We start from the raw sequence: 24,946 nt of genomic DNA, 5'->3' as shown, positions 1-24,946 counted from the left end.
CCAATCTTCACAGCAGAAATAAACATGTTTACAGCCGTGTTCAAAAAACAGTTTAGGTCTGAGTAGCTCATTTTTCTAATGGCACACACTGTACAGGCGGGCACCCTGTAGCTGTTAGTAAAAAGGCTAAAGTCCCACTTCTTTACCTCATACTAGCTTGGATGAAGTTTCGTTGTGTTCAGCATTTCCAATATGGCACCCGCCAACGATTGGCTTCAAAACAGCGCTCAGGGTCGCATGGGTGACGTCACAGATACTATGTCCATTTATTATATAGTCTATATGCTCAGCACTTAGACACATGTTTGCTCCATTATGTATTCAAACAAACTAAATATATTGCACAGGGGAAGTTTTGAAGAAAGTTTTGCACCAGAGTCATCACTGACTCTTGCTGAATTGTTTGTCTCCTGATTAAGAAACAAACCAGTCTGACAAACTCAGCTATCAGATGAATATGTATTGTTTTCCGGTTGGCAGCATGCCCGACTTAATCACGCTCCTGACTTCGGACTCCCTCAACCCCACAAAAAAGCCTAAATGAAAGCTGTAAAATTTTACAGATAAATTGGAAGATGTGTCGGACTTAATATACTATTTTCTCCGGAATGTAATGAACCTGCGCTCAGGAGCAATCACAAAAAATGAGTCTTTCTTTAAGAAGTTGGGAGATATTCTGGATTTAAATAAACTAATGGCAAGATAAACGTCTGATATGACACCCGAATGAATTTATTTTCTGAAGACTCTTGATTAGAATTAAAAAGTGGAAAATGGACTAGTGACACCTTTTTTTTTTTTTTTTTTCCAGAGATGGTAAATATAGTTGCCTAGATTAGCTGACCATAAGAGCATATAGATGAAATTATCAATGTATATGTATTTAGGTGTGTGCGTTTGTATGTATGTATATGTGTGTGTATATATATGTGTATGTGCATATGTATGAAGTAAATTGACACAATATAAAACCAATAATTACCCTACTAAAAAAAGGTGTGGGGGGGGTTGGGGGATCAAATAGAGTACACCATTTATGGAGTTAGAAAACAGCATGCTGCTCTCCACACAAAGCAGGGCAAAACCTCTGGTAAGCCCAGGATTCCTATTTTTTTTAATGGAATCACTTTTCTGGCAAGCAAGTATAGCTTGCTACTCATGGAAGTCATCGATGAGTTTTATGTTGAATATGATTTTCTATTTTGACACATGGTTGTTGACCCACCCTGTCATAAGAAAGACTGGGAAACTGATAAAAGAGTTAAAGAAAGCTGATGGTGCTAACATGGAACAGAAACCTTTGTTTAAATTTATCAACGAAACCTCTTAAAATAATCTCATATAATGTAAATGGCATTAAAAACCCTATAAAACGTAAAAAGATACTACACCAACTTAAAAAAGAAGGAAGGGATATAGCCTTTTTACAAGAGACACACCTAAATCAACATGAGCATGAAAAGCTAGGCAAATTGACATCAGCACAAGTGTTTTACTCATCACATAAGTCAGCAAGGAGAGGTGTAGCAATTTTAATATGGCCACATTACGCATTTCAAGTAGAGAAAGTGTCATCAGACACAGAAGGGAGATATGTTATGGTATCTGGGAAACTTGATAATATAATGATTTCCTTGATAAATGTGTACAACCCCCCTGAAGAAGGGCCGGATTTCATCAGAGACATAGTGGACATAATAGCCTCCCAAAGTCAAGGAATTACAATAATGGCAGGAGACTTACCTTATCATGGACGCCAATTTGGACTCACAGGGTAAAAGAAAACACCACTCAGAAACAGCGGCTAGACTACTGAGAAGAGCTACTGAAGAAATCGGAATAATAGACGTTTGGAGAACTTTAAACCCTACAAAGAGGGACTACGCTTTTTATTCGAAGACCCATGACATGTACTCTAGATTAGACTACTTCTTTATATTAAAAAATGAAATGTTTAGAGTACAAAATTGCAACATACAGCAGATTACTGTGTCAGATCATGCCTTAATATCATTATCCATAAATATTGGAAGGGAAAAGAATAGAACTTTTTGGAGACTCAACAACTCATTACTGCAAATGGAAGACTTTAAAACAAAGATAAAAACCGTAATCGAGGACTATCTACTTAATAATGATACAGGAGAGATCAACCCGATTATTATTTGGGAAGGATTAAAAGCTGTTGTTCGAGGGGAAATCATATGCTTCTCATCTCAGAAAAAAAAAGAAAGGGAGACTAAAATTGAAAATATGGAACATAAGATAAAGAACTTTGAAGAAGTACATAAAGCAGGTGGAGACCCCTTAGTCTTGGCTGAACTAAAGAAAATAAGAAAGGATTTAGACGGGTTGCTCACAGAGAGAGTAGAACGAGCACTGGCTTTCACTAAACAAAAATATTACGATGGAGGGGCAAAATCACTTAAGATACTTTCATATAGACTGAGAAAACAACAGACAAAATCAAATATCGCCTCTATTAAGAATAAGGCCACCGATAATATGTCAACAAGTAAACAGGAAATCGCTAAAGAGTTTGCCGACTACTATGAACAGCTATATAGTCCTGACAAAGAAGAGTCTCAAATTCAACTAAGGAACTTTTTGCAAAGACTAAATCTGCCACAAGTGACCGAGACCCAAAATCAAAGTCTTACAGCGCCAATCAAGGTCGAAGAAATATCAAAAACGATCCAGAGTGTAAAACTAGACAAGAGCCCAGGTAGCGATGGCTTTACTGGAGAATTCTATAAGGAGTTTAAAATACAACTCACTCCTCTTTTACATAAAGTATTTAATTGGGCGTTAGAACATGAAATATGGCCAGACACATGGGGCAATTCCATAATAACAGTTATACACAAGGAGTGTAAAGATCCATCACAATGTGAGGGGTACAGGCCTATAACCTTACTAAATGTTGATCAAAAGCTCCTTAGCAGTATACTAGCAGCAAGACTAGCTCCAATTATGCCAGACATTATAGATTTAGATCAAACAGGTTTTATTATAAATAGACAATTATCAGATAATGTTAGACGGACATTAAATATAATCCATCATGTAAAGAAAAAAAACGAACAAGCTTTAATACTTACTCTTGACGCTGAAAAAGCGTTCGATAGGGTGGCATGGCCTTTCATCTTTGAGACCTGCCAGACCTTTGGCTTTTGTAATATTTTTATATCATGGCTACAAACTATGTACTCATCTTCAAAAGCCCAAGTCAGAGTCAATGGAACATTATCCAGTCCTTTTGAGCTGAGAAGAGGCACAAGACAGGGTGACCCTCTGTCACCATTAATATTTGCACTGTATTGAACCACTTGCTGCACATATACAGCAAAATGTAGGAATTAAAGGAGTAGACAACTCAGGATCACAACATAAATTAGCATTATATGCCGACGATATCATACTATACTTAACAAATTTAGAAAACACTCTTCCAGCTTTAATGGAGAATATTAAAGACTATAGTCTGGTCTCAGGATACAAACTGAACATGCAAAAATGTGAAGCTATGACTTTGGGAAACCCCGTTTCTATAGAGCTAAAAAAAGAATACCAATGGAAGCGGGATAAAGAAAAGGTAAAATACTTGGGCATAGAAATTCCCAGAAACATGGAAGAGCTGTATAAATATAACTATGATGTCTTAGAGAACAGAATCGGACAAGACCTGAATAGATGGAGTTTAATCCCTCTGTCACTATTTGGAAGGATTGATTCAATTCGAATGAATATACTACCGCGATTCCTATTTCTGTTTAAAGCACTACCTCTGTATATTAGCCCAATGAGATTTAAGTACTGGGACCGAATGCTACTTAAATTTGTATGGAATAATAAAAAGCCAAGAGTAAAAATGAAAACCTTAAAAATGGCCAAAAGGAACGGAGGGCTGGCCCTCCCTAACTTGCAAAGTTATTTCTACGCAGCCCAAATACAGATCTTGCAAACATGGCTAAATAATGACACACAGGCAAAATGGAAGAATATTGAGGCGCCTTCACTTAAAGGCCTGGGGAAATCCTTTCCTTTTCTCAGGGAATAATCCAAACAAAAAATAGATAATAAATGGTTTGAAAATACGTCTGGTATAAAGTTAGGAGGGAACTCAAGCTTGATAATGATCTGCTGACACTTAGAGAAATAAGGGACGACCCTGAATTTAACCCAAACAAAGAGGAAGGTATTTTTAAAGGGTGGCATGAAAGAGGATTGAGTATATTTGGTCAGTTTATACAAGACAAAGGAGTGGTGCAATTTGAATATTTACAAAAACAATATGGCTTGCCACATTCTCATTTTTTCAGATACCTACAAGTTAGAAGTTACATTGAGAAAAATAATATACAAAAGAAAACAATCACAGACTTTCATCCACTGATACAGTATTTGGTGAAAAACTATAAAAGTGGGAATGTCAAGCATCGAATTTCAGCATTGTATAAAACTCTGGAAATTAATAAAAACACAGATGAACTGAGAGAAAAAACAAGGTGGCAAGAGGAACTTAACGTGAACCTACCAAATACTGACTGGGAACATATAAGTCTATCGACACATAAGACAACAGCATCACAGTTTTGGCGAGAATTTGCATGGCAACTCCAGATGCGGTTTTTCATAACCCCCATTCAACAAGCCAAATTTCAAAACTCAGTAACACCAAAATGCTGGAGGGACTGTGGAGAAGATCATGTCAGCTTCAGCCATATCTTCTGGTTTTGTCCTGTTTTAAAAGAGTACTGGGAGAATATCTGCACAGAAATGACTTACGTTCTAAAAAAAAGACACTAAAATCAATTGTGACTTTATTTTGTTGGGAAGAATGCCAGAGGGAATAGTCACAACTAAAGACAAGTATCTCGCTAGAATTTTAAGGATAACGGCTCTTAAACTCCTCACTAGAAATTGGCTCCAGAAGATAAGTCCAAGTGTAGAGAAATGGAGGGACTTAATTGGGAATGTGAAAGTGATGGAACAGTTAACATATAAAATCAGGGGCTCTCTTTTAATAAGCCAGTCAATGTGGACCAAATGGGAGAGCTATAAAGAGTGTAGGGGTAAAAAGACACAACATAAGATATAAAGATTCCGCACCTCAGCTTGTTTATTAAATCTATTTTTCTTCATTATTGTAAAATGATTTAAAAAAATAAGTAGATAAAAATTAGATATAATTAGATAATTAGAGCACACTCTCCGGTCCCCCTTTTTGAAAATGGGAACCACCAACCCGGTCTGCCATCCACAGGCACCGTCCCAGACCTCCACGTGACACTAAAGAGGCGTGTCTCATCCACCCCCGGCGCCTTGCCACTGGGGAGCTTTTTGACTACCTCAGTGACCTCTGCCAAGGAAATGGACGAGTCCTCCGCTGGGTCTTCAGACTCTGCCTCCTCCTCGAAGGACGTGATGGCTGGATTTAGGAGATCCTCAAAGTGTTCCTTCCACCACCCAACGATATCCCCAGTCTGCGTCCGCAGTTCCCCACCCCTGCTGAAAACAGCCTGGGTCCAGCCCTGCTTTCCCTTCCTGAGCCGCCGGACGGTTTGCCAGAACCTCCTTGGGGCTAACCGAAAGTCCTTCTCTATAGCCTCCCCGAACTCCTCCCAAACCCGGGTTTTTGCTTCCACGACCACCAATGCTGCAGCCCTCCTAGCCACCCGGTACCCGTCAGCCGCCTCCAGAGACCCCTGGGCCAGCCAGACCCGAAAGGCCTCCTTCTTCAGCCTGACGGCTTCCCTCACCGCTGGTGTCCACCACCGGGTTCAAGGGTTACCGCCACGACAGGCACAGATGGCCTTCAGGCCACAACTCCTAGTAGCCGCTTTCACAATGGAGGCCCTGAACATGGTCCATTCAGATTCCATGTCCGCAACCTCCCCCGGGATGCACAAGAAATCCTTCCGGAAGTGGGAGTTGAAGACCTCCCGGACAGGGGTCTCCGCCTCTGTCTGTCTGTTTGTTTTTTGTTGTTCCGTTTGTTGTTCCTTTTGTTTTGTTCTGTTTAGGTGTCTACTTTGTAACTGTTGTGTACAAAGAGATTACCTTGCTGTATGTCACATTGGTGTAACACACTTGAAAAATAAAGTAAAAAAAAAAAGAATATGTATTGTTTTGTGTTGGAAATGTTAAGTGACATAGAGGTTGCTTTGTGCTGAGCTTCAGCAATTCCTCAGAAAGACAAAAATAAATAATCAATCAGTCAATCTTTATTTGTATAGCAAAAAATCACAACACGCTCTTACTAACATGAGCAGAGAACTTTGCATCATTTAGCAAGTTACAGCTAGCTGCCTCGACCAAAATACTTTAACACTTTATTTGAGAAGCTCTTTTCAGACAGGCAAACTAGAAATCTAAATCTTTATATCTGAACATCTGAATCTTTATCCAAAAGGAAACTGGACTTGAAGTTCTTGAGGAGTGCCCCTTGGCAGATGATGCCTTTTGGACCAATATTGAGAATACATCACCTGGATGACATAACCGTTAAAGACATTCAGATCAACATGAAGTTCTGTATGAAACACACATTGGAAAGCTGAAAGCATTTAAAAGTCATTTCAAAATTTTGGGTTTCTTTTCAAGTTTATTTGCTGATCATTGTTGCATAATATCCCCCTCCTTACTTCACCTCAATCACATCAGGAGAAATATCAAACACAATGTTGTATTCTGTGAAGTAAAGTAAACAAAAAGGCTTTTTAGTGATTTGTTTATCTTACACATGAACCATCTGTTTTGAATGGAAAAGTTTCCCATTCTTTTAAGATGACTGGATCAAAACAACTTACGGCTCTTAATTATGTATTTTTGATCAAATAAAGAGGGGGGTACATAAAAGGTCCAGATTGTTCCGAGCCACTAAATTACAATTTCTGATGTTAGCAGCTGACTCGTAAATTGAAATGCAACCCAGTTAAACCAAACAATGTGTCAGGGTACCTGGCACGACAAGCAAAGTGTAACCATGTCAGTTATGCAATGCTTGGGCACCTTTCAACCTTTGTTTATATTGGACTGCCAAAGCGAGACGTCATGCACTTGACGTATCACAACCATAATACAATAAAGGGACACGTAAGCATTTGCGTACACCAGAGCTTGAACACCCAAACTCCCCCTGTCCAAACAGCTTTTCCTGCAGAGTTCTCAGGAAGAGTTGAGAGCTATTTTCCCAGAACACAATGTGGCCGGGAAGAAAACTGAGATGACATAAGAACACACACTTCCCCAAAAAAGTGAGCAAGAGAGAGCTTTCTGTTCAGCCTGGCTTGACACCAGTAAAACAAACAGGCGCTAGTTTTGGGGCAAAGTGAGGTCAGTCCTCTTGCCCTTGACCTCTTGCTTTATGCATTTTTCTTTCTTTTTAGCCACATTAGCTGTTGGTTGGTAACTGATGTATGGCTAACTTTGGTTACTAAATTAAGCAAACAGCATAGCATAGACTGCTGAAATGGAGTTCAGACATTTATAATTCCATCAGGATGAATTTACTTTGTTGACCTTCTTATGTTTCAGATAGCGTGTAGAATTTGGTAAGTGACAGTGGTGTAAAGATTTACCAATCCAAATCAGTTATTGATCTTAACATTAAAGATCCGAGTGTACCAGTCATACGATTGGTAAGACCCTGGATTGGTAAAAATGTCATACGAAAAGGTCAGTGACCTAGTTTTATAGTTGTGATTTGGTTGACTTAGGTTTGCTGTGTTATTTCTGGAAACTGTCCTCAGCATTTCAATCTTGCGAGACCCGGATGTTTACCTTTACCTTTTACAAGAGTAGCACTAGCTTAGGTTAACTCACAGTGAGAAAACCTTAATGCCCAAGATCAGCAAAGTGATTTACAGTCTCTCCGTGATCGATCTTTGGAAATGTTAAAGATCAATTGATTATTAATCGTTTTTTGAAAAGTAGACGTTTTCCATGTCAAAAACAATGCCAAATGCATTTTTTCCCCAAATCAAATTTTCCGTAGCGACATAATGTACATAACTGAGGGAACTGAATTGCTATGGGTCATATTGAGGTGTACTAAATGTTAAACATGCTGAATATCATGTGGAGCAGGCTTATAGAAATAATCTCTGTGGACATACAGTCATAAAAGTGAAGGCTCAATCTTCAACATGTGGATTAACTGCAACAAGAGAACTGAACAGAAACATATTTCAGACTCACAGTGTCTAGTTATCTGTTAACTTGTTTTTATTAAGAAAAATAAGCATATGAATGCGGTCAGGTGTCAGCCGGGAGCGCAACTGGGTCATAACCAGTCCAGCGGCAGAGAAAAAAAGCACCTGCGGGAACTGTCCCACAGACACAGCCCCCAGCTGAGCATCTCCGCTGTGCGCAACATTTTTTGTCAGCTGATTCACATCAAAACATGCTTTTGGAAGTACAAAATTCCACCTCTCCCACCACCTTCAAATTCCGCCTATAAACTCACATTTTCCACCAAGCATACTCACTCTAATCCGTCTCTTTGGGACTGGAATGACTTCCCCTCCCCCTTTCAGTTTTCTAGTATTATTCGAATGTATGTATTTATTTACTGTTGAGTGTTGCTTTTATTATTGCCATGTTGTAAGGTGACCTTGGTTGTCCAAAAAGGCGCCTATAAATAAAATGAATTATTAATTATTATTTTTTAAGCGTAAAACACCTCCCTGATAGCTGAACAAAATATATCACCACGTGACGTTTGTTCCATGTCATAGAAAATCGAAAACAAAAAACGTGTTTGAGTAAGTTGTTTACAGTCAAATAATCGATACTCAATTAATTGTTAACATCCCTAGTCTCTAACTTTAAAATCAAGTCATGTGGAATTAATATGAAGAAAGAAAACTTTCCAAAAGTCTGCCAGTCTGCACACTTTGTAGAAAGATTGTAGAAAAGAGATTAGGACTAATTTCACCTGAAAATTGCCTGAACCTGAAAACCTATGATGGAGCCTGTGAGATGATGCTACCATCAACAAGTATTAGCACAAGCAGCCCATGATATCAAACCTTTTACCCAGCCACAGTGTGGTAAAGTATTTGGTTATCACAACAAACAGCCTGTTTTTACTCAAGTTTGTGATGGCTTTGTGACACGGTTTACACGTTAAATCCTCGTGACAAGATACCAAGCAGACAATATTAAACAAGAGTGACAGAAATGTGTCTCCTGTGAGGAACAAAGTCAAATAACCTCTAAAAGACAAGAAAGCAGTAACAACAATACTCAGATGTTGTGCTATTCATGTGACCATCAGAGAAAAAATAATTGGAGGGAAAAACGATGCCTTGATGCTCTTCTATCTAGCGTTACACTAATGAGTTTGTCATACAGTGTGTGTTTCTGTCTACTTTTGTTTGATTAGCTTTAATTTTGTCCCGCAGAAAAATAAATACTTCCCTGTAAGTGGTAGCAGAGCTTTGCAAAGACGATGAAGGTAGAATACAAAAAAAATTAAGGGTTAGTTATACCAACTTTCTACCTGTCATAGTGAGACACCTGGGCATATGTGTGTATACATACGTTGAGTTTGTATGGGAAAGTAATAACCTTAAAGACACGCTAGCTTGAAAGACAAATTATCTTTAATCTTTTATCTTAGTTATATGAAATAAAAACTAACTTAGGATTCAGTTATCAGTTTGCATCAAATCAAATTGCACCTAATCATTCTTTATCTTAATGAATCATTCTTGGAACAAATGGACAATGCACAAACTGTGCATGTCTGATGATCATGTATCTGTGATAATTCCTGCAGGAATGTTGAGTTACATCACAGAGCACAGTGAATATTTCATTCCCTGCCATTCCCTGTGATGTTAATCCCCTGTGATCACAGCTTTAGCCCTGTCCAGTAATTTTCCCTTTCATACACTCGTCACAAATTAAGATTTTAAAAAGAACAGCTTTGATGCCAGAATGAGGACCAACAACCCAAAGACAAGAACTCAATTCTTCTCAAGGCTGCTTTCTGTGTAGTTGATATCATCTTTCTGTTTTTTGTTCTGTTTCCCACCCCACTTCATTTTGCTAAAATCAATGCTTAATCTCATTTCATAGCCAGATGGACAGATAGAGATCTTGGCGTCAGCATTATGGGATAAACTTCTGATAACCTTCCGATGGTAAACATGCTTTGTGATGGCCTTTTACTACCCAGAAGACTTGAGAAAGAAAAAGAAACAACGCACTTTAAGTAAGTAAACTTTATTAAAGGTGACATATTATGCTCTTTTTCATCAAAGTATATTGGTCTAAGAGGTCCCCAAAACATGTCTTTAAAGTTTATTTCTCAAAAAAACACTTTGAAATCAGATTTTGGCATGCCTGTAAACCCCTCTTTTTCAGCCCTGCTCAGAACAGGCTGTTTTCTGTGTCTGTGCCTTTAAATGAGAATGAGCTCTCTGACCACGCCCCCTCAGGAAGAGGATTTGGCCTCGGCTGTCCAGCACATTGATCAAATGTTTACATGTTGGCTGAATATACACGGCTGCTCACAGACCCGCGTTACTTCAACCCTCTGTATTTGATCCAGAATCTGATCCTGACAGAGAGGCGCCTGCAGCAGGACCTTTCAAAGATTTTGTGTTTCTTGTTGTTTTATTTGTCAGTATGTCGACGTGTGTCCTGGTACACAGCTACTAACATGTAGCTATGTGGCTATGCTAACTAGCGCTAGCACTTTTCCATAAAAAATAAAAATCATCCACTAGATCTACAAATCTGCAGACGTGGGGAGTAAAATCGACCTTTGTGTTTATTAAGACAGCCTACAACTAGCATGCCTCCCTCCTAAGCTCCTTTTTAGCACACACGTGTGCAGGTAATGAAAAACGGAGGAGGGGTTGAGTTGTATTTTATACAGTCTATGGGCTGAACAAGCTTCGAGCTCTGACTTCCATTACAGACCGGATGGCGTTATGACGTATGAAAAACACGGAAAACTGAAACGGCTCATTTCAGCACACATTTACAGAAATGTGGAGAAATCAGAACTTGGAGATTGTTTTTTTTCTTTCATTTTCGGGGGGTTTGTAGACATGCCAGGGAAACATTTCAGGTAGAGAACCATTAAAAAGTCGATTTTGCATGATATGTCACCTTTAAGTATAGCACCTGTCACAGAGCATAGTCACAAAGTGCTTCACAGAGTATCAATATAGGACAAGACAATTAAATGTGGAATAAACGAAATAATAATGATAGACAAAATAGACCAAAATACAAAATGACAACAGTTGGTCTAATGCTACAACAAATAAATGCATCTTTGGCTGCTTTTTGATGGTTTCAGTGGAAAAAGCACAGCAAATGTAGGCCGGAAGATTATTCCAAAGAGGCATGGTCACCTTTTGTTTTTAGCCTAACACGAGACACAGCAAGCAGACCCTGATAAGAAGATCTGAGGGGTCTACTAGGGATGTAAGGATGGAGCAGGTCAGAGATATATGAGGGTGCTTGATCATGGAGAGCTTTACATGTTGATATGAGGATCTTAAGTGTACTCTGAATTTGATTGGAAGCCAATGTGAGGAGAATAAAATGGGGGGGATGTGGGTTTTCTTACAATACCTGGTGAACAGTCTTGCAGCAGTGTTTTGGATTAATTGTGGTTGGTCAAGAGAAGATTTATTGAGGCAGGTGAAAAGAGAATTACAGTAATCGAGCCGTGAGGAAATGAAAAGCATGAAATCAGCATTTCTAACTGTGTGTGTGAAACCAATGATTTAATTTTTGCTGTGTTTCTTTAGGAGATGTGGTTCATGAAAGATTGGAGTCCGAAGCTTGTAACCCCATTCACTCGCAGAGTCCTCAAAGTTAAACCTCTGTGGTCCACAGCATGAAATACAACACCCCAACCACAGCTTGAAAAGTGTTTTCTGTATAGAAAATGTATGTGTGCTTTCACTGGTGGGTTCACCCAGTTAAAGTCCAGAATGTACATCAAATGATTAACTTTCGAGGATGGTTTAGGATTGAACAGACCCCAACAGTCACTCATTACCACACATGAAAGAGTCCTCTGTTTCAGCAGAATTACAAGCGGCCATTCACATGGTGCCATCTTGAATTAGTGAATGGGAGATATCTGTCTAACCAAGAGTAACCCGACCTGCTGTTAATTGCCATGTAATGAAGCAAAGGCCTCAAATATTGTGTTTTAATTGGGGGCATTATCAACAGCAGCAGCCTGTTGGGGGAATAGATTTGGGTTCAGCAGTCAGGTTAATTGGATATTAACTGTACTTGACAAGTAATTCTCTTGAGCTATCTTCAGATGAACATGGCAGCTTGTGGATATTTGCCACAGAATGAAGTCAAGCTGGAAACAGCGTTAAAACTGGCAATCTATACTGTGGCATGTGATTACTCGAGACGAAAACTGAGGCGCTGAACAGCACTGGATGATTGTTGCTCTAGCTTTGTTGGCCTTTTTGGGATTTCAAGTAGATCAATGTTGAGTCATGGGTAAAACAAGTAACTGTTAAAATCACCAGGCCCCTAGGGAGCAACCTCGACACTCTGGTTTAAAACAGATTCAGAGATTTCCATCTGATCAACGCCTTCAAAATGTCATGTGCAGGATTAAAGAAAGATGTTGTCCTGTTTTACTTTATCCTCTCTAGAAACCCCCAAAGGATTGTTACAGTAAAGCTGGATGAGACCAAGAGGTCACTTCATCCACACCAGATAAAACCTCTAATCCACAACCTAGGGTATGTTTGCTTGATTGGTTTTAAGTCATACAAGACCAGAAAAGGAAACAGGGGTATTGTTTGCCAGCAGACGTTGACTTAACCGCTGCCTGTTCTGTCATGGAGGAGAATAGTGGTCCACCAATACAGCAGACAGGGTTCGACTCTCCACCATTTGCCTTTTATTAGATCTGCATGTGTCTTTTGCTTTCATCTTTGTGCTGCTTTTTGGCATTTAGCCATATGTTATAGCATTGTACCATTATACTAATGTTGCAGCGACACATTTCTAATCGTAAACGGGTTGAATTTGAAAGAAATTTCCGTTTTTGTCCATTAATGTGAACTCCCTCAGATAGGCAGTCCTTCTCCTTGCATCTGAGATAGTAAATGTTCCATGAGCTCAGATACAGATACTTGGTGCAGACTCTCAAAAGTCTCATTAGGTTTATATCTGTTCTGGTTAATCCTAAAGAGCTCATTAAAGGATAACTCTGTCCTCTCACCCACTGGGTTTTTAAGACATGAAGGGAGCTACATTCACTAACTTTTCAAGACCATCTTACGCATGCAGCTGTGTAGGAGTGTCAAGATACTGGGTGGGGGAGGTTAGGGACAGCCAAAAGGAGAGGGCAGAATATGTGGGAGTCAGGAAGACTACAAAAGAGATAAACTCGGCCTCTTTTCAAAGCTCTGCTCTCAGGAAATGTGAAAAGGAAAGATTTGTTGCACAGAAATGAGGCAAGCAACCCAAACACTTTGATTTCAACAAAATGTTGCAGGAGACCAGTATCTGAAGAAAAAATGTCAAATAGAAATGTCATCCGAATGTTTTTCATGTTCCACAGAGTCAGAAGGTTTGTCAGTGCTTACGAGGGTGAGTGCTTGAGGAGCAGGATGTTCTTTTTGAACCCTGCTGTCGTTGAAATCTCATTTTGGATAAAACATTTACTTTTCAGTTAGATTTGTAACTGTCCAGGTGAGGCAACATTTGTTACAACAGTCCTTTCTGTCACAAGTTCCTCCTCTTACAACATTTCTACATTTTCTAGATTGCAACATCCACTGGAGCCTTCAAATGATACAAAAAAAGTCAGAATTATGCAACTGAAATGAAAAAAATGGCATGTTTATTAATCAACGCTCTTTGAAGCTGTGGAATAGCAGATGTGAAACAGGCTGAATAATGTCTCCTACAAGACTTCTTCTTCAACATGTGTTTCTAGTTAAGCATGATTGCACCAAATTAAAAATCTCTTGTTCTTGTTTCACTTTGGTGTAAATTAAGTTCCTTATGCTGAAGTTTGGCCTCTGTGCTGTAACCTGTAGATAAGAAGCTTTTGAATAAACTCAGGTAAGTGTCTTTTGAAATTCGTTGGAAGTACAAGTCTTTTGTTTTTGTGCAGGATGCTCGCCAGTCTCTGAAAAAGAGCCAGTTGACAAAACGGTATACACTGTCAAGTTCTGTTTCCTTTCAAACTGCTGCACTTCATCCATTTCGGGTTATGTTGACCATTACAATCACGACTCGGCATGTTTGGCAAACAGTAGTTTCCCTTGATGTTTTTCTTATTGTTCTGGGCTCGGCCTTGAGTCTATTTCCAGAACCCAAAACACAGAGACTCACTGCAGACAGATTGTCATGACAAAGACACAGAGATACTTCTCAATGCCAGATGAGAAAAAAATCAGAGCCAAAATATGAACGTCTTAGAGAGAACAAAGAATAACCTATTGTCCCTTTTCCTATTCTGCTCCTTTCTTAAATGATTGTTTGGCCTATTTGCCTTTATTTTGATAGGACGACTTGAGAGAGACTGGAAAACTAGGGAAAGAGAGAAGGGATGACATGCACCAAATCAAATGCCCGGGACTTGAAATTGATAAAAAAATAAAAGACCAGTGTGATGAGGATTGTAGCCTCCGTACATGGGTGCCCGCTCTACCAACTGAGCTAAACCAGCACCCCCTTATGGGATCTTTTGAGACAACTGATCCCACATCATAGAATCTTATTAAATCACCAGGTAGGATAATCATTTAACCAAACAAAGAAAAAAACAAAAAACAGTAAGAACCGTTCAGTTTGTGTCAGTTTGGACGCCCCCTGTGGACAAAGAGGTAACTGTTTATTTTTTCCTGTACATGTGTGAGTCGTGTATATCAAATATCTTATCCTGCTTCTTTAAACAAACAAATGCTTCACTTATCATGGATGGAAAATGTTAAAATTGGCATGTTTCAGCAGTGTGCAGATAATCAATTCAAAAACAACCTTAGAAATAGTCACCATGCTGATGGTCTTATTTGCTTGAGTTTGTAATGAGTTTACTGCCTTTCTTTTTAGTAGATGACTCCTAAGTTTATGCTTCATGAACAGTTAGTTACCAAAGGCATCAGTCGCAGCGGTCAATTCATAAAAGCACAGGAATAACCGCCACATGCTCATATAGGAAGGCTTATTTTCTGCAGACTAGCTAAATTAAGGCACATTAAGTCAATTTGAGGGACAGTGGGGGTCGCAAGTATTTGGCACCTATATTTTGGGAGTCATTGGCTGAAAAGTTTGGGATCCCCTGGTCTAGAAGAAACAGCATTAATCTAAGTCTGTTTCACAACTAGCCAAAAACTCATCACATGAACTTCGGTTAACATCAGGTAAACAGCCCAAGTCTTGAAGAACAGTATTATTGAAGCTTTTTTTTATTTATGTTTTGTTATACTTCTGATAAATCTGTCAACTTGTGGTTCCCCAAGAGGCTCCACCCATGGATACTCTTGTTCCTTTAAATGTTCTCTAAAAGCCCCTGTGAGAGTTTATAACCGGTTGTGAAACAGATTGAGTGTTTTGATACTGATGCCCTACGACCTACATATCCTAGATTTTGACACCTGATAACTCTACAAGGGGGTAGGTATCAGACCACTATGATTGACAGCCCACTGAAGAAACGGCATGTCTTTACAATTTAAAAAATATATATCCAAAGAGTTATATGTTTACAGTTAACAGTTTAAAGAAAGTAAGATGGAGCTTTTGTAAGAAAATACTGCCTTGGCGTGCACAGGACAAAATCAACAGAAATAAATTAACAAATTTGACCACAGGGGGCGCCAAAACCAACACCAACACCAACAGAAAGATCCTCGCAGCAGCTTTGAAAATGTTTGATGTTATTGTTTTGCAGATTCTAGACACAGATTTCCAGTTAAAGCCTGTGAAAAGTATGGACAGGTAAAGTGCCCTGATATGTATCTTGTCCTTGAAGTACATCCCTTATTTACGGACCGGTTCTGACGGTGTGAATATCAAAGCAGTAGCCTGAAACGTCTGATTATTTTCTGACAGTGACCTTTTTTTTGACAAGTGACAAGAGCTGTAATCATGTTTGCTCGGTATGATCTTGGAAAGGTCACACTGGCTTGTGTATCATCGGATAGATTACTGTGATTCCTTGTATACAAGATTGACAGGAAATGCAATCTCACACTTCTGCTAGTGCAAAATGTAGCTACAGGTTCTGTTCTTATTGGTCGGAGGGCATGAACCTCAAGCAGTTTGAGCCAGTGCTTTGACCACTACTACAACTGACAACTGAATGGCGACTACTGCAAACCAAGCAAAAACACATGAAACAACCAAATATCTTATGAGTATTTTCCAAGTAGCACATAAAGCGATGGGTCCGCTCTCTTAGCATTTTTAACAGATGCAGAAAGTAGCAGCAGCACCCGTTTTAGATCCTCTTCCCCGTTGGTTCTTTGTTGGCATTTTCTTCTCACTCAATCAGTCCTGTAACACTACCAGCTCCCTGGATTAACCCCAACACCAGTTAGTATCAATGATCTCCACCACGTAGGCTAGTCAAAGTCAAAAGTCAAAGTCTTCTTTATTGTCAAATAAACTGCAGTATGCACTAGACATAATGAGGATTTGAAATTGGGTTTCTCTCTCAGACCCTAGCATCGACAACAACAGATAAACATAGGAAAGCTAAAAAAAGATAAGAAGTTAGCTAATGAAAATAATAAAATACAGTTTAAAACAGTGCAAAAACTAGTGTGTTAGTAGTAAAAATATATAATGACCAATATGATCGATCCATCCATCTTCTTTCGCTTATCCAAGTCCGGAGCGCGGGGGCAGCCTCTCCCCGTCCACTTCCACCAGCTTCTCCGGGAGGATACCAAGGCGCATCCAGGCCAGCTGAGAGAGAGTGTCTCACCAGCGTGTCCTGGTTCTGCCGCGTGGCCTCCTCCAAGACTGAAGGCCAAATTCCACCAGATCCGTGTCCGGTCCGTCTCCAATCCGTCACAGCGCCGGATCTGATAGGTTTCTCTTCCAGTCAATGTGTTAACCCCCACTGGATCCGCTCCGTAGCGTTCCGGCTGCGTCTCTGATCCGGCAGGTCGGAACGCAACGGATCAGATACGCAAGACATCTATTTTTGCCGGATGCCGGAGCACCACACATCAATTTAGCACTGAGCAGATGGAGTGGGACAGGAAATCAGGCACCAAAACAAAATAAAAACCCAGTTAATTTTCAGAATAAAACACTCTGTTATCGTCAGATCGTTTTTAACTGAACTATGACAAAAAAAAAATATTGAGAGCAGAGGCAGGCCTGGAGTCTTCAGGTAAGAGGTTTTCAGAGGACGATAAAGACAACATGGATGAGGAGAGGAGGATGAGAATCCTTGATTTAGTGGTTGCCGTGGGAAAACCCCGGTCACATGACTCCAGCTGTCCGACGGTCCTGCTTCGAGCTGCGTTCCGAAAACGCAACCGGTGGGTGTTGATGGATGAGAGCACACGGAGCTGGACTGCAGCGAATCAGAGACGGACCGGACACGGATCTGGTGGAAGTCCCACGTAACATGCCCGAAACACCTCCCCAGAGAGAGGCCCGGGAGTCATCCTTACTAGATGCCCGAACCACCTCATCTGGCTCTACTTTGAGCTTCTCCTGGATGTCTGAGTTCCTGACCCGAAGGACCAATATGTTGTTTTAGTAATCAGCTAACCACATAAAAGAAAGAAGAAAAATCCACACATCTATCCCTGAGAACCTCAGCTGTTCATGTATGTTAGGGAGGATGTAACAGGATGGACTTGTCTTCAGTTCTGGTGATTATGTGTAGACAGAAACCCATCTCAGAGTTGTGGACAGGAAATGTGGACGCCATTGATCGTCTCTCTCTGAAAGCTGCTCTATTGACCATGCATTGGAGAGTGGCTTGGTGTGCACTGTAACAGTACAGTAAGAGACAGCTTTGTTTCACTGAAGGCAGCAGAGGAAGCAAGCCACCAAGCAAAACACTATGCCTCTGATTGTTAATGGTAGTCATTACGGATAATTCCAGTAAGGCTTCAGACGGTTTTCTTGTTGTGATGTAAATAATGTTTGATCGCTCTGCATTAAGTTAAAGCTTGGTTTCACATGCTTCTGATTAGTATGTAAATCTCCATCCCTGATTTTATTGCAAGTTTTCCCTCTGCTAAGTTGACCGCTATGACTGGTCTTAATCTCCACTCCATTTATTTACTCTGGCCTTCAGTCCCTGTGCACTTCAGGGGCATTTTAGGTTATTACATTCATGACAGTGAGGCTGAGAATTGGAGAAGCCAAATGGAAATGTGTGCAGAAGTCAGGGCCCAGGCCTGATTCTTTCTGCCCTCATTAGCTGCAGAGGGATTAGCAATCATGCTGGCTGCCCTCAGAGGGGTGCTGAGAGCCGGGGGGTGAAGAAGAAAAGGCGATTAGAACATGTTCACCTCTTCCCAGCAGGGAATGATAAGAGACCATGAGATTATAAACAATCGAGAAATGTGCAAAGAGGATACAACAACAGCAGACAGTGTAATAGTCACAACCTTGGCAAAACACATGATCCAAATTAATCACAATTAGGTGCACTGTCCTCTCCACAATGTTTTTTTGCATATTGCATCAGGTTGTGGATCATTATATGCTTTATTAAAAGTGCTCAGCTGAACTAGATTACCCATGAGAGGGTCATTGACTCCATTTGTGCTCAGAGAAGGATCTCTGCTTTGAGAAGGGAAGAATTAGCATCTTCTTGCAGCCTCACTGCTCCCTTTATACAGCAGCCCCAAGCTGTCAGCCTTGCCCTGCTTTCTTAGTTTGATCTGAGGCTCTGAATCTCAACCCCCCCCCCCCCCCCCCCCCCATTATTCAACCATACCCACTGCGAATCAAAAGGCTGAAAATCATGACTCAGATTGAAGAGAGGGTAGCTGATATGGAGACAGAGACTGATTGATATGAAACATCATCACTCAAAGTAAAACTGGCCGAATCAAAAGGGGGAGGGGGAGAGATAAGAGGACTGAGTGTGAAATGGAAAGCATCGAGCTGTCACAGCATGCTGCTGGAAAAGGTTGAGGTGATGGGTTTGATTTCAGCGGTGTTGGGGCAAGTGACGATTTGATGACAGTCAGAACTTTTCAGGGTCAATCAAGATCTGTACCTACTGAGCAGCTGCAGTTTTTTCATTACATCCAGGCTCAGTGAAAGCTCAAACTGAGGCTCTGATGTACATCTGACGAGTTGATGTTTGAGAAAGCGAAGGAACATGGGTGACATTTAGTATGATAATGATGTTATTTATGAATATTCATTTATACATACATATATACTGATATTCTTTATACATATTTTATAAAGAGCATTTGTGACCATGACTCCACCTGAGTCATTCTCCATACTTTTCTTTACTTTCATAATTCATTTGCCTGCTGTTTTATTAACTGATGGTCATATGCAAAGGTTTTGCACCTCCCCTATATGCAGAACACATGCAGCACGTAGAACTCTGTCATGTTTGCACAAGCCATACCAGAATATGCATAGGTCCCTACTCTGGAGAGGGGCGGCCCTGCTGCCTGGCTTATACTGCATTTTCAAAATCCCTTTCATCTGACTCGATCCCAAATCTCCGTTCAGGACAACAGATTTTTGATCCTGCAGTTATTATTACATTATCTTGACTCTTCTTGTGTAGACATTTGATCATGTACAGATCGTGTATTCAGATAATGCTACCTTAAAATAGAATAAAGACATAAGGAGGAGTTTAGAGGGAACTTTGGTGTCTTATGTAAAACTCTTAATGCAGAGCCGCTGAGTCCAATTTCCACTCTGTACCTAAACACTCATCAGGACTCATCTGGACTCAGGAAACGTGGCGCCTGGTGATGTTTCTCTCTGTGAGGGAGCTGTATATCACTGTTGCTCTTGGGTGTGTCCATAGGGTGAGACTGGGGCAGACAGTTGAGGATCAATCATGGACCGAGCCACATGGTTTCTTTATCGTCGTATTATAATTCTTTTTTTTAGGAAAACTTTGAAACATCCAGTAAAATTGTTTAACAAAACTATGGATTAAAGGAATTTGTTTTATCAGTTTTACTTTGTAGTCCTGTGGGAGTTTTTTCCTCTTCAAGTGAACGTACACGAGTAATTCCAAGGCTTTTTTGATCTTCAACCCACCACAGTACTTAAGTAAATTTTTTGAGTATCTGTACTTTACTTGAGTATTATTTTTTGGGGATACTTATTACTGAACGTAGAGCAAACAGAGCAAATTTCACTCAGATCAGGCAGTTCATTTAGAGGTGGTAATGATGATTATAAATCTCCAACCATGACCTTATCTTCAGCACATGCTAGAGGTTTTTGAAATGAAGAATGATCAAACATTCACCAGTGTTCTTTAGTAGCTTTGGGACATTTTGGAATGTGAAATACCTTTTTAGGATAGCTTTATATCAAATATAGTGAAAAATGGGGTGGTCAAAAATATTAGCCCTCATGTTAATTTTTGCTTTCAAAACACACCTGTGCAGTCAGCTGGTTTCCTAACAACACCTGAGCATTCAAACAGCATTGAGATTTACTTAAGGGACTCCAAACAGGGCACTTGAACACATTATTGAGAGAGACTGCTCTTACCATACCAAAGACAAAGGAAATCAGTCTTCAGCTCAGAAAGAAGATAATGGAGGCTCATAATAAGGGGGAAGGCTATACTGTCACTTCCAGGCGTTTTACAGTTTCTAGAACAGCTGTACGTTGCATCATTACAAAGAACAAGGAGACACACTCTGTCAGAAACAAACCTGGGCGTGGTAGAAAACGCAACATTTCAAGAACTTTGGAGAGGAAAGTAGTCAAAGGTCATCTGCCAAGATGATTGCTGACCTGACCTCTGGAGTTGATGTTTGAAGGAACACAGTTGTGAGGGATCTTCATCGTAGTGGGCCTCAGGACCATCGTCCCAGAAGAACCCCTTTACTCAAAGAGCGGCACATCAGAGTCAGACTGAGGTTTACCCGTGACCTTGCCACGACACATCACACAATGAACTGACACAGAAGGGAGGAAACACAGAGGCTGTTTTCGAAACCGCCTGCTTCACTAGTAGTACGCACTGATTTTGCCAAAATTCAGTAAGGAGTATGTGAACAATAGCAAAATCTGCTGATTCGGGAACATTTCTCAGTATGCAGCGGATAATTGTCCCTTGCGTACTGTTTCCCACAATGCACAGCGCTACTTTTCTTATTTATTCTATTTTAACTGGGGGCACTCATTTTTAGGTGCTGTGACAATTATTAAATCCAATTCAAACCCCTTCTTGACTTTTTAAATTATAAGTGGATGCAGTTTCACGATCAGCTTGGCCGTTGTTTACTTCTGCTTCCAGAAACCGGAAATCCAGCGACGCCTGACCCAGCATACTGCAGAACAGATCCAACAGAGCAGTCACACTACCTTCAAACACAGTATGCATTAAGTACTGCATACGTTTGTGGGTAGTATGTAGTAGGCGGTTTGCGAAAACAGCCAGAGACTATGCACACACTGGATAACGAGGCACAGGGGAGACCAACAAGGCACAGGTGTAGACAATCACAAAGGAGGGAAAACACAGGACGTAAAACTAAACCAGACACTAACTACAAAATAAAAACAGGAAACACAGGAGACCAAACTAAGAAACACAAGAGAAAACACACACAAGGAATAAAAAAAAGAAGACATGAAACACAGGGAGAAAGACCACATTTAACACAGAGGGAACAAAATAAAAATCGTAACACAAAGCAACTCATGACAAGACACTCACTAAAATAATGCTGTTTGTATGAACATTAACATATTTTATTTTCACTCAGTTTAGCTACACCTTTCAAACTTATGTACTTGAGAACTGACTTTATGTAAACTCCAATGAATTTCACAAGTCAAGCTTGTTTTACGGTGAATTTAATTCCCACTGTCAGGGCGTTAAGGAAAATCCATAACTACATTTCGTTCATGTCCTAACCTGCCTCACAGCAGAAGGGTTCTACAAGCTGTGGTACCCATGCTGGCTATGCTTTCAGTTTTTCTCTTGGATTAAAATGAAATGTCTTATTTAACCATAGACTTTCTAAAATATGGACGTAGTATCGACATTTTCTGAAGCACTGTTTTGAGGCCAATCGGCGGCAGCCATATTGCTGCTGTCGAGTGATTGTGACATAAAGAGGCAGCCTTTGAGCCTCCTAGCCAACAGCTACAGTGTTCCCGCCTGTCAATCAAGTCAGCTGTGCCTCTCATTGAAAGACTCGTAATCTCAATATCTTCAAAATTGCGTTAGAAAAAAATTCACCCCCCATACAGTGTGTGCCTCTCAGAAATGAGCTATCCAGACTACACTTGTCTTTTGTACCAGGCTGTAAACATGTTTATTTCTGCTGTAAAGATCGGCTTTTTTCAATTGGTGTGTATGTGGTTTCCCGTACTTCCGGAGCCAGCCTCAAGCAGATCCTCGATGAACTGCAGTTTTTAGCACTTCCACATTGGACTCATATTTTTAGACCGGAGGTTGCCGCTTGCATTTAAAACATGGGTACACTTATAAAGGTGATTTTAATTAATGTTGCTGATAAGTTTCAACCGTGCATTGTCCACCTGACTGACAATTCCCACAGCAGAGATATCACCTTTGTTATTCTTCCAATGAAGCCTGGTGACATTATGATACTCTAGATGAAACTCTACCTACCAGCAGGCGTCTTATCAGCTAACACAAACAGAAAACAGTGAGTGTGTGTGCGGGGCCTCTGAGTGCTGTCATAGTCTATAAATGGACTGAAAACAACTTGTTCTGCTGGCTGGATGCTGGATCTCATCTGAGCTGTTGGTATTTCTTTTGCAGGAGTTTCTATCAGGTCTGCTTCACTGTGTTGGTAAATTGTTTCTCTATTCTAGGTATTGGCAGCTGGGGCTCAGGAGATAGAGAAACTGTCCACTTAAAGCAGGATTGTTTTATTCGTGGTGCTTCCTGTCCACACATGTTGAAACGTCCTTGGGGAAGAAGATGCTGGTCCTCAAATTGCAACTAATGCTAAAGCTAATGATAGCGTGGGTTTTTATATAGTGCTTTCCAAAGACACTTTACAAATATCACTTAATAGAAAGAGAGAAAAAACGCATTCAAAGAGACATAGCATGTAAACAAGTGTTAAAACAGCAACATCAGCAATTCTCTGAAGTGTTTGGGGAGAGAGTTCCACAGGGGAGGAGGTAAGAACTGAAAAGCCTCAGGTCAGTGCTGGGAAGAGGGGGGTTGACAATAGAAGAGACTTCGGACAGGAGTGTGTGTGTGGGGGGGGGGATGGACCTTGAACGGTTCTGGAGGACAGGAGTGCGAGCGTGAGTAGGCGAGCAGTAGAGTTCTGGATGTACTGGAGTTTAATGAAGACTTTGGATGAGTCAATTCTGGTGATGTGTGTGGATCAGAGTATCAGCAGCGTGATGGGTGGAGACGAACTTTGTTTTTGAGGTGGAAGAAGTCAGCTCTGGTGATGTGACTGAACTGTTCAATTGATACGTTGCTGATGAATACCATTCCACGTTTGAACGTTTGGTGAGTCCTTCGAGGCAGATGTTTATTACATCTGTTTTGCCAAACTGGAGGAAGTTAGCTTGCATCCATGTTTTTATTTCAGTCATTGCCTATCATCGTCTGATCACGCCATGCGATACAGTATGACCCTGAGAGCAGATTTCAGCTTTTCAGCACATGCAGTGGTTAGCATTCAGCCAAGGCTTCCTTTTCCTTGCAGTGATTATGTCTGAGACGTAAACACCATCATATTTGGTTCATTACATCCCCGGGAGTAGTGCCCATTCATCTGTTTTGGATTAAATGTTACATCCACCTTTTATGGCATTAAAGTTTAATATCATACTCATTTGGACGAACAACACCACATTGCTCTGAACAGAGATGTAGTCAGTACCTGGATTAGTCTACTCCTACCCTTTAAAACACAGCAGCCTGATGTGCAAAATGTTACCTTGTAATGTAAAGAAGACATGGATGGTTGTAAAAGGGGAAAATATGTACAACAAATGTTATATCACTTAAAGAAAGCTGAAAGAAAACGATTTGAATACCAGGAAATGACATGAATAATATTAAGAATACAAGGATTGAAGATTGTACCTTATAGCTGGATGAGAAGAGGCTTAAGACAATACAGTGTTTCTGTCATGCTGCCTTATAAAAGGCTTTGTGATGCTCAACAAGTATCATGGCTTGTTTGAAATAACTGTGTCAGGTTAGGCCACCTTGAGGGTTTCTATAGAGCTGACTTGCTTTTAGTCGAGACGGTAGTGACGTTAAAGGACTTCAGTGGCTATTGTTCTTCATCTTAAAAGCTTGCCTTGTCATTGATTGATGAATAGCAAAGCTTTGGCAGGGTGAACACTAAAAAAACCACGCAGCTCCACCAAGTCCTTTTCTTTTATCACCATTTTAAGAAATAAAAGCACTTTTTGAAGCGTGTAAAAATATATGTGAAAGCGAGGGTAAGTGAGGTTGAAAGCCCACTTGAATATTCATTTCATACAATCAGATACCCATCGTCGTGCATCTCTAAATATGGAATAGAAAAGATGAAACAGGATTACAGGCTGATTTTAAGCTGCCAAGAGGAACAGAAGGAAAATCCTAATCAGCACAGCAAGATTACACAAAAGCATGAAGTAGTCCTCGAGGCCCTCTGTAGACTCCCAGCAGCCGCTGTGTGCGCTAATGCCCACAATGCCCTACACTGACAGCGTGAGGACTTCATTTCATCCCCCTTTAAGCCCAACCTCCCCTTTTCATGCTTCAGCCAACATGAGTCCTCCTCTGTTT

Source organism: Notolabrus celidotus, chromosome 1 (genome assembly GCF_009762535.1).
Source record: "Notolabrus celidotus isolate fNotCel1 chromosome 1, fNotCel1.pri, whole genome shotgun sequence".
Taxonomy (NCBI): Eukaryota; Metazoa; Chordata; class Actinopteri; order Labriformes; family Labridae; genus Notolabrus; species Notolabrus celidotus.
This window is presented reverse-complemented; position numbering follows the sequence as displayed.